The sequence below is a fragment of the Eleutherodactylus coqui genome, chromosome 7, assembly GCF_035609145.1.
Source record: "Eleutherodactylus coqui strain aEleCoq1 chromosome 7, aEleCoq1.hap1, whole genome shotgun sequence".
Lineage (NCBI taxonomy): Eukaryota > Metazoa > Chordata > Amphibia > Anura > Eleutherodactylidae > Eleutherodactylus > Eleutherodactylus coqui.
This window is the reverse complement of record NC_089843.1, coordinates 62,992,509-63,006,239: the sequence shown is the minus strand read 5'-3', so window position 1 is coordinate 63,006,239 and position 13,731 is coordinate 62,992,509. Positions and strand designations below refer to the sequence as shown.

General features: G+C 44.9%; 1 protein-coding gene across 1 annotated transcript in view; it reads left to right on the top strand.

Moving 5' to 3' along the window:
• Positions 1-13,731, top strand: part of GRXCR1 (glutaredoxin and cysteine rich domain containing 1) — a 49,441-nt gene that overhangs the window by 20,551 nt on the left and 15,159 nt on the right. The gene's annotated exons all lie outside the window — the stretch shown is intronic.

Sequence of the window (13,731 nt, the reverse complement as noted above, 5' to 3'; positions counted from 1 at the left end):
AGATGGTACAATTAACATGGTAACATAGTATTTCAGGCCAACAAAAGACATATGTATGTTCATCCAGTTCAGCCTATTTCCCCTCCAATGTTGATCCAGAAGAAGACAAAAAATTCCTTCCCGACTCCAGTCTGCCAATCAGAATAATCCCTGGATCACCGACCCTTCTGAAGTTATTAATAATTATAACCTACTAGCTTACCCGTCGCGCGTTGCTGCGAAGACAGACAGACATACATTCATTTGTTTTTATATATCTAGATAACAACCAATCACAGCGCAGCTTACATGTTACCTCAGTGGTATAATATATAACAACCAATCACAGCGCAGCTTTCATGTTACCTTAGCAGTATAAAATATAACAACCAATCACAGCGCAGCTTTCATGTTACCTTAGCAGTATAAAATATAACAACCAATCACAGCGCAGCTTTCATGTTACCTCAGTGGTATAATATATAACAACCAATCACAGCGCAGCTTTCATGTTACCTTAGCAGTATAAAATATAACAACCAATCACAGCGCAGCTTTCATGTTACCTTAGCAGTATAAAATATAACAACCAATCACAGCGCAGCTTTCATGTTACCTCAGTGGTATAATATATAACAACCAATCACAGCAAAGCTTTCATGTTACCTCAGCAGTAAAAGAAATAACAACCAATCACAGCGCAACTTTTATTCTGCCTCAGCAATATAAAAAATAGCAACCAATCACAGCGCAGCTTTCATGTTACCTCAGTGGTATAATATATAACAATGAATCGCAGCACAGCTTTCATGCAACCTCAGTAGTATAAGAAGTAGCAACCAATCACAGCACAGCTTTCATGTTACCTCAGCAGTATAAGAAATAGCAACCAATCACAGCGCAGCTTTCATGTTACCTCAGTGGTATAATATATAACGAATCGCAGCACAGCTTTCATGCGACCTCAGTAATATAAGAAGTAGCCACCAATCACAGCGCAGCTTTCATGTTACCTCAGCAGTATAAGAAATAGCAACCAATCACAGCACAGCTTTCATTTTACCTCAGCATTCTCAATATCCAGCAATTGTATTGCGAAACGTTCGGCAGATGCATCATTTTCTGGTTGAACACTCATCCCGTTGCTCGTAATGCCTTTTGCTTTCGTGCTTGAGATGGAAATCAAACGATCTTTGTCTGGGGGGGCATAACTGTCGACGATGCTCGCACGCGCGCCACCTATCGTAGGATAGTTGTACTATGCCTATAATCTTCCCAGGAGTGTACTCAGCAACTTCCCAAAGTCTCATGGCAATTGGATGAATGGTGTAGTAATGCATAAAGGACAGACAGACAGACATACATTCATTTATATATATCAGGAAGTGATAGAATTAGATTCCGTACGTAAAATTTGGACGCTAATTCTTTGGTGCATAGAATTGAATAATGGAGTTGGGACCCATTAGCATTTCCTATTTATGACATATTCAATGCTCGTGCCAAATTTCAAGTTTCTATGACATCGGGAAGCGAGAAAATTAGATTCCGTACGTAAAATTTGGACGCTAATTCTTTGGTGCTTAGAATTGAATAATTGAGTTGGGACCTATTAACTTTTCCTATTTATGACATAATCAATGCTCGTGCCAAATTTTAAGTTTCTATGACATCGCGAAGTGAGAGAATTAGTGGCAGTGATGGAAATCGAACGATCTACGTGGGGGGGCGTAACTGTCGACGATGCTCGTACGCGCGCCATTTAACGTAGGATAGTTTTACTATGCCTACAATCTTCCCAGGCGATCGGATGAATGGTGTAGTAGCGCATAAGGGACAAACACACACAGACAGACACACAGACACGCATACATTCAATTTTATATATACAGTTAGTCCCCGACTTGCGAACAGGTTCCGTTCCAGGAGCCCGTTCGCAAGTCCGTTTTGTTCGCAAGTCGAACAAATGGTAGTATGGAGCGGGATCGCGGGTGGATCCCGCTCCATACAACGTCGGGTGCCGGCTGTTCTTACAGCGGGCACCCGGCGGCAGCAGTTCAGACGAGCCGCGCCGCTTGTCGGAACTGTTAACACTTTAAATACCGCTCTGACAGCGGTATTTAAAGTGTTAACAGTTCTGATGAGCGGCGCAGCTCGTCGGAACTGCTGCCGCCGGGTGCCCGCTGTAAGAAACAGCCTGCACCCGACGTTCAGGGGGCCCGTACAGCGTCTCATGATGAGATCGCGGGACGCTGTGTGGTTGCTAGGCAGCCGGGGACTCCTGAAAGGCCCCAGGGCTCCCTATGCAGAGTGCCCATAGAGCGCACGGCTTGCTAGGCGCTCTGCATAGACAGCCCTAGGGCCTTTCAGGAGGCCCCCGGCTGCCCAGCAACCGCGATCTGACCGGACAGGCTTCTATCAGGCTTGATAGAAGCCTGTCCGGTCCCTGCACAGTATGATGTAATGCCATAGCATGACATCATACTGTGCAGGACAGATAGTTCGTATCTAGCGAAATTCGTAAGTCGAATGTTCGCAAGTCGGGGACTATCTGTATAGATAATATTGTAACACTCTTACAGTAAAGAACCCCCTTCTATGTTGTGTAGAAAGTTAGAAACCTTCTTTCCTCTAGACATAGAGGGCGCCCCCTTGTTACAGTCACAGTCCTAGATATAAATAGATGATTGGAGAGATCCTTGTATTGTCCCCTGATTTATTTATACAGTCATTAGGTCGCCCCTCAGATGTATTTTTTTCTAAAGTAAATAACCCCAATTTTGATAACCTCCCTGGGTATTGATTTGTAAGATTGCAGATCTGTAAATGATCCACAGATGATCAAATTAACTGACCTCTTTACTATTTGGATGCACCAGAATGACTCCCATAGCAGTAATTCCTGCAGCATAGACACATTCAATGTATAGAGTTTAAAGGGAACCTGTCAACAGACAATAGCAGCATGAACCCAGGACAGGTATGCATTGTGCCCCCATGTAAGTGCTATTCTGAAACGCTGCAGTGTTTCAAAATAAACACACCTTGAGGTTTGGAGTCAAAGAGGTGGACCAGGCTGGCCTCGCTCCACCCACAGCATGTTGACAGCTGCTCTCTCCTTGCACATAAGTAGGGAGAGCAGCTGTCAGTCAACATGATGCGGACGGGGAGAAGCCGGCATGGCCCGCCTCTTTGACTCAAGAACTCCGTTCAGAGTCAAACTTTTAAATCTGTTTATTCTGAAATGCTGCAGTGTTTCAGAGTAGCGCCTACATATGGGCACTGTGCATATCTGTCTCCAGCTAATGCTGCTTGTGCTTCAGGCAGCATGGTCCTGGTGACAGGTTCTCTTTAAGAAAAAGCAAACCCGCACAGTGCATCTGATTGGCTGAGAGGGCTCAGTTAGGTTAACGTACATACAGCATGAACAAATAAATGGGGTGCAGACTTACGATTGGACTTTATTAGGGTGTTATAACACAAGTGCTGTTAATGCTTGTGATTATTAGGCTGCATCTTGACTTACAAGTTCAGCCCGGTAATTATCAGCAAATTGCGAGCGCTAGCGGTGGCCACTTATGATTGTGTATCAGTCCCCTTAAGGCATCTCCTAGGTACATTAACAATGAGGGCTGTGTCTAGTGATAGCTTAAATTAATAGCTGTCCTTTAGGGTGAAGTCACACGAACGTATATCGGCTCGGTTTTCACGCCGAGCCGATATACGTTGTCCTCGGGTGCAGGGGGGGGGGAGGATGGAAGAGCCAGAAGCAGGAACTGAGGCTCCCACCCCCTCTCTGCCTCCTCTCCGCCCCTCTGCACTATTTGCAATGAGAGGAGGCGGGACGGGGGTGGGGCTAAAGGCCTGAATTAGCCCCGCCCCCGTCCCGCCTCTCCCCATTGCAAATAGTGCAGAGGGGCGGAGAGGAGGCAGAGAGGGGGCGGGAGCCTCAGTTCCTGGCCCTGGCTCTTCCATCCTCCCCCCCCCTGCACACGAGGACAACGTATATCGGCTCGGCGTGAAACCCGAGCCGATATACGTTCGTGTGAATGCACCCTTAGCCCTTTCACTGCCGAGAATGTACAGTATGTAATACATCATGAATTTATATGCATGCTACTATATAAGGACTAGAGTTTAGATCTTGGTATCGTATTAAAGAAAGAGGCTATACTCACCGACACAAGAGGAGGTCCACATACTTATTACCAGAAGCCACAATGCTTTTGACAAACTCAATTTAATTGTGTTTGAAGAAAGTGTGAAAATTGTGCTGGCAACAAAAATACTGTCCACGTTCACATGGGTAAAAAAAAAGAAGGTGCCGTCTTGGAGGTCTGGCTTCCTATTGGGTGTGATTTGCCACTTGGCGTGACTATTATTATGATAGTGTTGGAGCAATCACATTTAGTTGATACGTAAAGAGTTTTGTACCCTTATCACTCAGGTATGTCTAATTGTATATACAATGCACTGGAGAAGAATACTGTTACGATCGTGTGGGCAAACTAAGCTCGGCGCCCACACGATCGTGACCAAAGGAGGAACTGAGTACACACACGGGTCTCTGGCAACTGACCCTGTTCTACACGGGAGGATGGCAAGGCCCTACCTGAGCGGGAACATTGCCCCAATAAGGGCAGCCCAGCGGTCTTCGGATCTGGGCCCTACTGATCCTAGGAGCCATGCACCAGAACAGGACGAATTCACATGCCACATGACAGGGACTGAACAACAAGACACACAGAGCCAGAATACACAGCATACAGCAGCTACAATGCAACCACTAATAGCAGATAAGCTGAATATAAATGCAAGATGTTAGTTCGTACATAGGCCAATGAACTTAAGCTGCAAGCCCCGGCAAGGCCCCTCGTATCTTGCAGTCCCTACACTAGCAAGACACATCTACTAGAAGGCCCTGGGGGCCAACCAAGCGCAGACATAGCAAACAAACTCAGCAAACCAAACTGACAGAAAATAAACGAACAAACGGACATGAACTGCAAGGCACAGATCACACAGCAAGCTGCAACAAAACACAGATAGCAGGTCACACAGCAAGCTGCAACAGACAAGGATTCATGATTGCTCACCCTGAACACCAGACAGACTGACAAGGAGCTGGGTTTATATATGAGCACAGACCCAGGAGATTAGCTTGAGGGCTGTGCTGCTAGAAAGCTTAGAACTACAGATCCCAGCAGCACACATAACAAATACAACGTGAGGGTGCATTCACGCGAACGTATATCGGCTCGGTTTTCACGCCGAGCCGATATACGTCATCCTCATCTGCAGAGGGGGGAGGATGGAAGAGCCAGGAACAGGAACTGAGCTCCCGCCCCCTCTCTGCCTCCTCTCCGCCCCTCTGCACTATTTGCAATGAGGAGAGACGGGACAGAGGCGGAGCTAATTCGCCATTGTATAACGGCAGAAAAAAAGTAAGCCCCCTAGGAAAACCAGGATACAAATTGGATTAGAAAGGGTTAATTCTGGTGTTAAAGAATCCCTGTTTTAAGGAGATATCTATTGGAGGGACAAGTCCATATTTGGGCTCCCCTCTTGCCAATTGTGTATCTTTATCTTGCCATAATTGCCAAATTGCTCTGGTTTTAATCAATGTCAATAAAGGTTATTTTTTACTCCTATTTTGTTAAGAAATTTTGGAGGTAAATAGTATTTTTTTCTGTCTTCTGTGATCCGTGTGAGGTGTATTGGTACCATTTTGGAGTACATACAACTTTTTGATTGCTTTTTATTACATTTTTTTTCTTGGAGATGGGATGACCAAAAGAGCATACTTCTGACGTTGTGTATTTTTTTCCAGACGATGCTCACTGTATGAGAAAAATAACATGTTACCTGTCATTTACTGGGTTAAAGTCCACATTGTATCAGCTACCAATGCCCCTCCATACAAACTTCAAATGCACAATTGAGCGCTCAGCCAATGACAGATAGCCCTTAGCTATTCATTCATAGCTAAGCACTAGCTGCTATTGTCTGAGCCCTCAGCCAATCAGCACAGCCCTTTCAGGAGGTGTTTTTTTTTTTAAATCCCCGCCTGCTGAGAGAGCTTACCAGCAGTGCAGGGGAGCCAGCAGGAGGACGCGTCTGAGCGGCGGAGAGGTCAGTAATTAAAAAATTTTTTTTTACCACTTATTGATGATTATCGGGGAAGGGCTTATATTTCAAGCCCTTCCCCGATAATCATACTGCGGGGCTTGCCAGAAAGCAGTGCTTTTAATGGGATCGGCAGCAGTGCCGCGGAATTCTGCCACAGCTGTGACAACTGTGACAGCTGTGGCAGAAGTCCGCGGCATACTGCATTTCTTTTCAATGGGGCTAGCGCTGCTGCCACTGGCCCCATTGAAAAGACTGGCGATATCCCGGCGTGATGCTGTTTTTTTTTCTCACACCGCGCTGTGAGACTTTTCCTTTACTCTCGCAGCGCAGTGGAGAAAAAACGCCAGTGGGTGTGAGCCCTGAGGGTGAGCACCCGCTTGCGTTTTTTTTAACGCTGAGCTATTAGGCCTTAGTCAGACGGGCATTTTTTCGCGCGATTTGCGGATCGCATGACGGATGCGCATCCGCAAATCGCGTGACCGGTGCCCGAAAATCGCCCGAAAATCTGCTCCTAGCCGCGTTTCATTAGCAACGGGCCGGAGCTGTCCAGCGCATTGCATTCAATGGAGCCGGCAATACAGCCGGCTCCATTGAAAGCAATGCGCTGCGGGCGAGTGTGGGATGAATTGTCGGGAAGGGCTTAAATATATAAGCCCTTCCCTGCAATTCATCCAGAAAAGTGTTAAAATAAAAAAAATATATATACTCACCTGCTCCCGGCAGCCGGAGTTCCGCGCGGCCGGCCTGCAGTGGGTGTGAAGGGGGTGTGAGTCAGACCTGCCCCCTGATTGGCTCAGCGCTGAGCCAATCAGAGGCAGGTCTGACTCACACCCATTCATGAATTCATGAATGGGTGTGAGTCAGACCTGCCTCTGATTGGCTTAGCGCTGAGCCAATCAGGGGGCAGGTCTGACTCACACCCCCTTCACACCCACTGCAGGTCGGCCGTGCGGAACTCCGGCTGTCGGGAGCAGGTGTTTTTTTATTTTAACACTTTTCTGGATGAATTGCAGGGAAGGGCTTATATATTTAAGCCCTTCCCGACAATTCACCCCGCGCACGCCGGCAGCCCATTGCTTTCAATGGAGCCGGCTGTATTGTCGGCTCCATTGAATTCAATGGGCAAACATCGTTCTTCTCTGCCACAGCTGTTACAGCTGTGGCAGAGAAGAATGATTTGTCTTCTATATGTTCTCAATGGGGTCGGCGCTGCTGCCGCCGGCCCCATTGAGCGCATATAGAGAAGAGAAGAGGAATCGCAGATCGCAGATAGGTGCGATCTGCGATTTCTGTTCTATAATTTATCGGACGAGCGCATAAAAAGCGCTCATGTGTCCGATACCATTGCAAAGCAATGGTTTTAAAAAATCGCCGGACGCATGCGCAAATCGCGCGAAAAAACGCCCGTCTGACTAAGGCCTCACTGTGTTTTTTTAACGCAATTGTCAATGGGACTTTCTAATGTTAAAAACGCATCGCATAAAAATCGCAAAGCACAAATTTGCGATACGTTTTTAACATTAGAAAGTCCCATTGGCAATCACATTAAAAAACGCAGCGATATCATAGCGTTAAATAAACGCAAGTGGGTATTCACCCTGAGGCCGCTTTTAGATGAGCGTATTGTAGCTTTGTATTTAGCCTGTGTTTTGCAGACTGTAATACGGAGACAATGTATCTATTCACTTGACCGTATTTTTCATAGTTGTTATTTTGAAAATGCCGCATGTCCTATGTCTCCTGCATTTGCCTCCGTATTGCTATTATTTTCTATTGGGTAAATGCCAATCAGTATAGATATAGTAGAAAATAAAATATATGGAGGCAAATACTGATGACATACAGTTGTAATGGCATCTGTTAGGCGTCCGTTATACAGATCCGTATTATGGACGACTAGCAATATGCTAGTCTGAAACTGGCCTTAAAATTGACTCTTAGAGCTTGTTCACACGAGCATATAGCGGCCGCTGTTTTCACGGGTGACCGATATACGCTATGATCTGATGCATTGGATTCCAATGCATCAGATTGCACAGGCATATTCCTGCAGCGTAAAAGTGCTCGGCAGGCCAATATAGCGCTGGGCGCTTTTACGCCAGACAGCAAAAATAGTCCTGGAACAATTTTTCTGCCTGGAATATGGTGGCCGCTGCATAGGTTCCTATGGGAGCCAATGACAGCGGCCGGAGAAGGGAGGTGGGAGGGAGTTTAGCGGTGTGACTGCTAAACTCCCACCCCCTTCTCTCTGGCTGTTTGCAATGGGAGGGGGTGGGACGGAGGAGGGAACATAGCTCTGCCCCTCTCATTGCTGGCTGCGGACAAGGGGTGGGGAGGGGACAGGAGCTTAGCTCCGCCCCATACCGCCCCCTCCCATTGCAAACAGCTAGAGGGGAGAGGAGGTGAGCCGGCGAGGGGGAGGGAAGAGGGATTTTAGAATCCTAGAGTTTAAATTATAATGCCCTTCACAGTAAGGATTCATTTAAAACATGTAAACTTTATTAAGAAATATTAAAATCAACACACTAATTGGGCAACAAAAATTGGGTGATTTCCGATATCACGATAAATGAGGAAATCAATGAGAGTGTGGATTTCACACAGGACACCGCTTCTGTGTAACAGATCTAGAGAACGTTATAACGGGATCGTCCTGTAGAAGCAATCAGTATAGATATTGGTTGTGTATTTTCGACACAATGATGTATAGTTATGTGTTTGTTAACACAGCGATGTAAAATAGTTCACTAAACTATGTTTCTAAATCCTAGATGTTAACCATATTGGGCATGATAGCTTACACTAATGCATTATATTTGTAGACTCTCACAAAGCTACATTTAAGGATAGCGCTTTGGAAGCAAGCGAAATAGCTTACTCAAAAAAATGCATATAATTTTGTAATAGGGATTACTTTACTACTTGTTTTTATTACTAAAGTTTCCTCCTAAGAGCGTTCTCTTTTAATAAAGTTGTGTTGACTCTTAAGTTGTTTAGATTCCAAGTTGTTTTGACTACGCGTTTCCCCGCTTGATAGCAGCGGTTCATCAGGAGTGTAATATATGACGATACGTAAATTAGAGAGAACTCATATATAGAGAGAATCAAAATGTTTTTGATGGTATTAGACTGGACAGTAATAATAACGATGTTCAAAATAGCCAGCCCGTTTGTCCTAAATAGAGGATATCTTTGGAATGCGGGGCTGAATCTCAGATTTGATCAATATAGGGTGCGACCCTATAGATGTAAGCTAGATGATCAATAGGCCTAACTAAAAGATTTATAATTAGTGGGATCAAGGGTATGAAAGAGGAATGATGCCTCCAAAAAATGTTGCCTACAGGGTAGAGGAATGGTTGGGACTCAAACCCACTGCCCTGTGGTCATGAAATAGATAAAACCCTTGATCCTAATACCTCAGGTAGAGTATGTATAGTCAACATACGATAATTACTTCAGTGGCCAAAATACCCACTGAATACCCGTGGAAAGATGGCATGAAGGTATCGGTAACTCAAGCCTGGGTCGTATCTGCCCAAAAAACAAGAATGGGGTGTATTAGGTACCGCACTCTATAGGTACCTAAGAAGATAGTATAGAACTGATTAGGACAAATCGGTGAGAGCCAGTCTAATCATTGCTCAACAGTTCTTGCATTAGCCTAAGACCTACGTTGTTGGTCTAAAGGCATCTAATGAAGCAAGTGTTAGAGCTTTAGAAACATAGAGCAAGGTGCAGAGCCTCCGGCCATCTGAGCAGGCGCACATACATTAGATTTGTGTGCCTGTTCATGCGTTTTTATGGCGCTGGCGGGCACACGTAAAAACACCTACAGCTGTGTGAGAGAGCCTATAGAAATATGATCCAAGATGACCCAAAGTCCTAATAGAGAGAAAGCAGGAGGTCAGACTGGAGTTTATCAAATACAAATTTTGAGCTTTTCGGAAAACTTTAACAACTATATACACTGACAACTAAACAAAGAAAATATCTCTGTCTACCATGAAACATGGCAAAAGGTTCATTGATATTATGGGGATGCTTTACTATTTCTGGCACTGGGTCCTTAGTATCTGTAGAGGGCTTAATAAAATCAGAAGAGAAGACCATACGAGGGGCGCTCATTAAAGATTTCCCCTGACCCACTTCCTGTGGACTGAGAGCAACAAAACTTGGCAGAGTTATTAGTCCTCCTCTACATGGGTGCCACCCAGGGGGACACACTTTTCCCATTTCTTTATGCATCTGTACACACCTCGCTTGTAGAAGTCTACAAGTCGCACCAAAAGCCACATTGTAACTTCAGGAATCAGAGTCTCATCATCTGGAAAATGCTTGCCCTTCAAAAATGACTTAATTGTTTGAAAGAGGTACAAGTCCGATGGTGCGAGGTCGTGTGAATAAGCGGGGTGCAGTAGAATTTCATACCCGCAGCAGCGTGCTTCCATCTGGGCAACATCCGAGTTGTGAACTGGGGATTGTCTTGCAGAAGGCGGACACCTTTGGTGAGCATGCCACGTCTCTTAGTTTTGATGAACTCTCACAATTTCTGCAGTAGTGAAGCATAGTATGCCTCAGTAATCGTGGTACCCTTTGCTAGGAAATCCATCAAGACTACTCTGTGCTGGTTCCAAAACACTGTGAGCATGACCCTGCCTACTGAGGGTTGGGCACATGCTTTCTTTGGAGGTGGTGAGTACGCATGCTTCCATTGCATTGACTGGACTTTAGTCTCTGGATCATAGTGTTAGATTCAGCTTTCATACTGTGTGATCAGTCTGTTGAAAAAGTCCTCCTGGTTTGCATGACCTTCTGGAAAGGTCTGAGCAGTGAGCAGATACCTTATGCATATGAATATAGTCGTGAATGATTTTTTCATGGACCCCACACTAATCTTGACATTTTTGGCTAGGTTGTGAATTGTTATGCGGCAATTTTCCAAAATGGCGGCCTCCACTTGCTGGATGGTGTGTTGATCAATAGCGGAGTGTGGTCGCCCTGGAATTGGAGCTGATTCCACTGAAGTCCGACCACATTTGAATTGACGATGCCAGTTATTGACTACATCATATGATAGGGAATGCTGCCCGTAAACTTTTATCTCATGTCTCCCTTGGTGTGCGGCCTTTCAAGTAAAGGAACTTGATGACTGCGTTGTATTCCACTGGGTCCATCAGACCTCACAGCACTTCAGCACCTGTAAAAGAAAGTCCGTTATCAGTTCAGAGTTGCAAATTGGCACATAACCTTTAGAGACTTATACGAGGAGCTGCTGATAAGTCTTTGGCTTTACCCAGAAAGAAACAAGATAGGACGATGAAACTTTAGCTTTATTCCACATACTCTCCCCTGATATTAACACACTTCTTACGGAATCGGAAATTCCAAGTTCTGTAAGCCTTGCAAAAAGAAGGATTTCAGTTGTGCCTCAAACCAGTCATCCGTAGCAGCCATGGCTTTAGAAATGGTGTGAAATTTGGTACCCTTGAGGTGTTTCTTCAGGTTTGGAAACCGATGATAGTCGGAGGGAGCTAGATCTGATGAATAAGGTGGGGGGTCAACCAGCTGGAAGCCTAGCTTCACCAGTTTTGCCGTGGTTGCTTGTGCAGTGTGAGCGGAGGCGTTGTCTTGCAGGAACAAGAATCCTTTGGACAGCTTGCCGTGCCTTTTGGCCTTCAGAGCTGCCTTCAATTTCTCCAGAAGTTCAATGTAATACCTTGCATTGATGGTGGAACCATTTTGAAGGTAGTCCACTAGCAGCACGCCCTCCTTATCCTAGAACACAGATGCCATCACCTTAGTGGCTGATTTTTCACCCTGAACTTCTTTGGGCGAGGAGAACCGCTGTGCCTCCACTTTCTTGACTGCTCCTTGGTTTCAGGGTCATACAAATAAATCCAGGTCTCATCAATAGTGACCAGTCGATCCAGGAAGTTCTTATCAGTCTGGAAACGCTGACAAATGGACCGGGAAGTTTTCACTCGCATGCTTTTCTGATCTGTTGTCAAACATTTGGGGACCCACTTTGCAGATCGCTTCTTCATGTTCAAATGTTCATGGATAATGACACAAACACGTTCACGAGAAATCCCCATGATGTCTGCTATTCATTTAGCTGAAATTGGCCGATTCTCCAGTATGAGGTTGTGCACAGCATCGATGATCTCCGGAACAACAACCTCTCTCGGTCGTCCAGGACGTTCCCCATCATTGGTGCTGAAGTGGCCTGTTTTAAATTTGGCAACCCAGTTCTTAACTGTAGAGTATGAAGGCCATTGATCCCCCAATGTCTGCGACATATCACCATGAATATCCTTTGCGGACTTTCCTTGCAGAAACAAGAATTTTATCACTCCTCTGCTCTCATTTGCTGTGAATATCGCCGTTTTGTTTTCCCGCATGCCTAGATCACTGTTGCCATAAGCTACAAACACAAAATTTTGAAAACATATATTAGACACATAAGACTTTCATGTGATGTAACATTTGTTACCATAGAAACAAAAAAAGAACACAAAGCCAAAGACTTAGCAGCAGCCTCCTCGTATCATTACACAGGTGCGGTATCAGCATCCTGTGATAAATAGAAGTGGGTCAGTGGAAGTCTTTAATGAACTTCTCTCATAAAAGGGGTTTTCCAAGGCTATAGAAAAAAGTACTTTATGGGCAGGGAATGGGACAAAATAACTAACTACTCAACATTTAGATGTCACTCTGGTCCCCACTAGTCCGGTGCTAGAAGCTCCTGCATCAGTCATGCGCCATTCATTGAATGGCTCCTAGAGGGCAATGATTGGGGCCGGAGCAGTTGCAGTGGGCTTATCTAGCAGGTCGATAGTGCATAATTTATTATTTTGTCCCATTCCCAGCCCATCATTTTTTTAAGCCTCAGAAAACACTACATTTCTATGCTAAAACATAAATCATAAAACATACTATTCATTGCTGAAGAGGGCAGCCATGGGTACAGCAGCAGGAAATTGATCCAAAACCTACCTTGTAAACCATTGATTTTTAGACCTGCAGACTATTAATGGATCTTATTCTCCCTTAGGAACAATGCTATTAAGAAATAACAACATTGTAATATGGCATTATTTCTCTGGTAATCAGTGAGGAAATTTGTGTCTCTCCATGTACAGGTGTAATATGCATCCATAGCAAGCTACGGATTCTGTATTCACAACCTATATGATACAACTGCTAAATATGCCACTTGTATTTAATAATGATATGAGTCGTGGTCGCTGCCATCTTTACTCACCTGTTCTCACTGTCACTTGCAGCACAGGCACTGCCCGTCTGTGGCAGGTGCCACGTTCTGGCCTCCTGCCAGTCTCTGGCACTAAATAAGTAACAATAAATACATACACTCCACCAGAGTTAGCGCCCAATATTATTTTAGCCATGCTCCTTATACCGATCTAAATCGTGGCAACATTAAATATAGCAGATTATGTTTTGAAATTCTGTATGGATTAAAAATGCTCTGGAGTCCAGAAAGCCGCTAATCTGGATGGGAAGTATCTGGGATTATCTGCACTTGTCATATATTTATGTAAATTCCCTACAGGTTTATCAACATTAATGTAATAGGACACAATGTAATCCGGAATATGG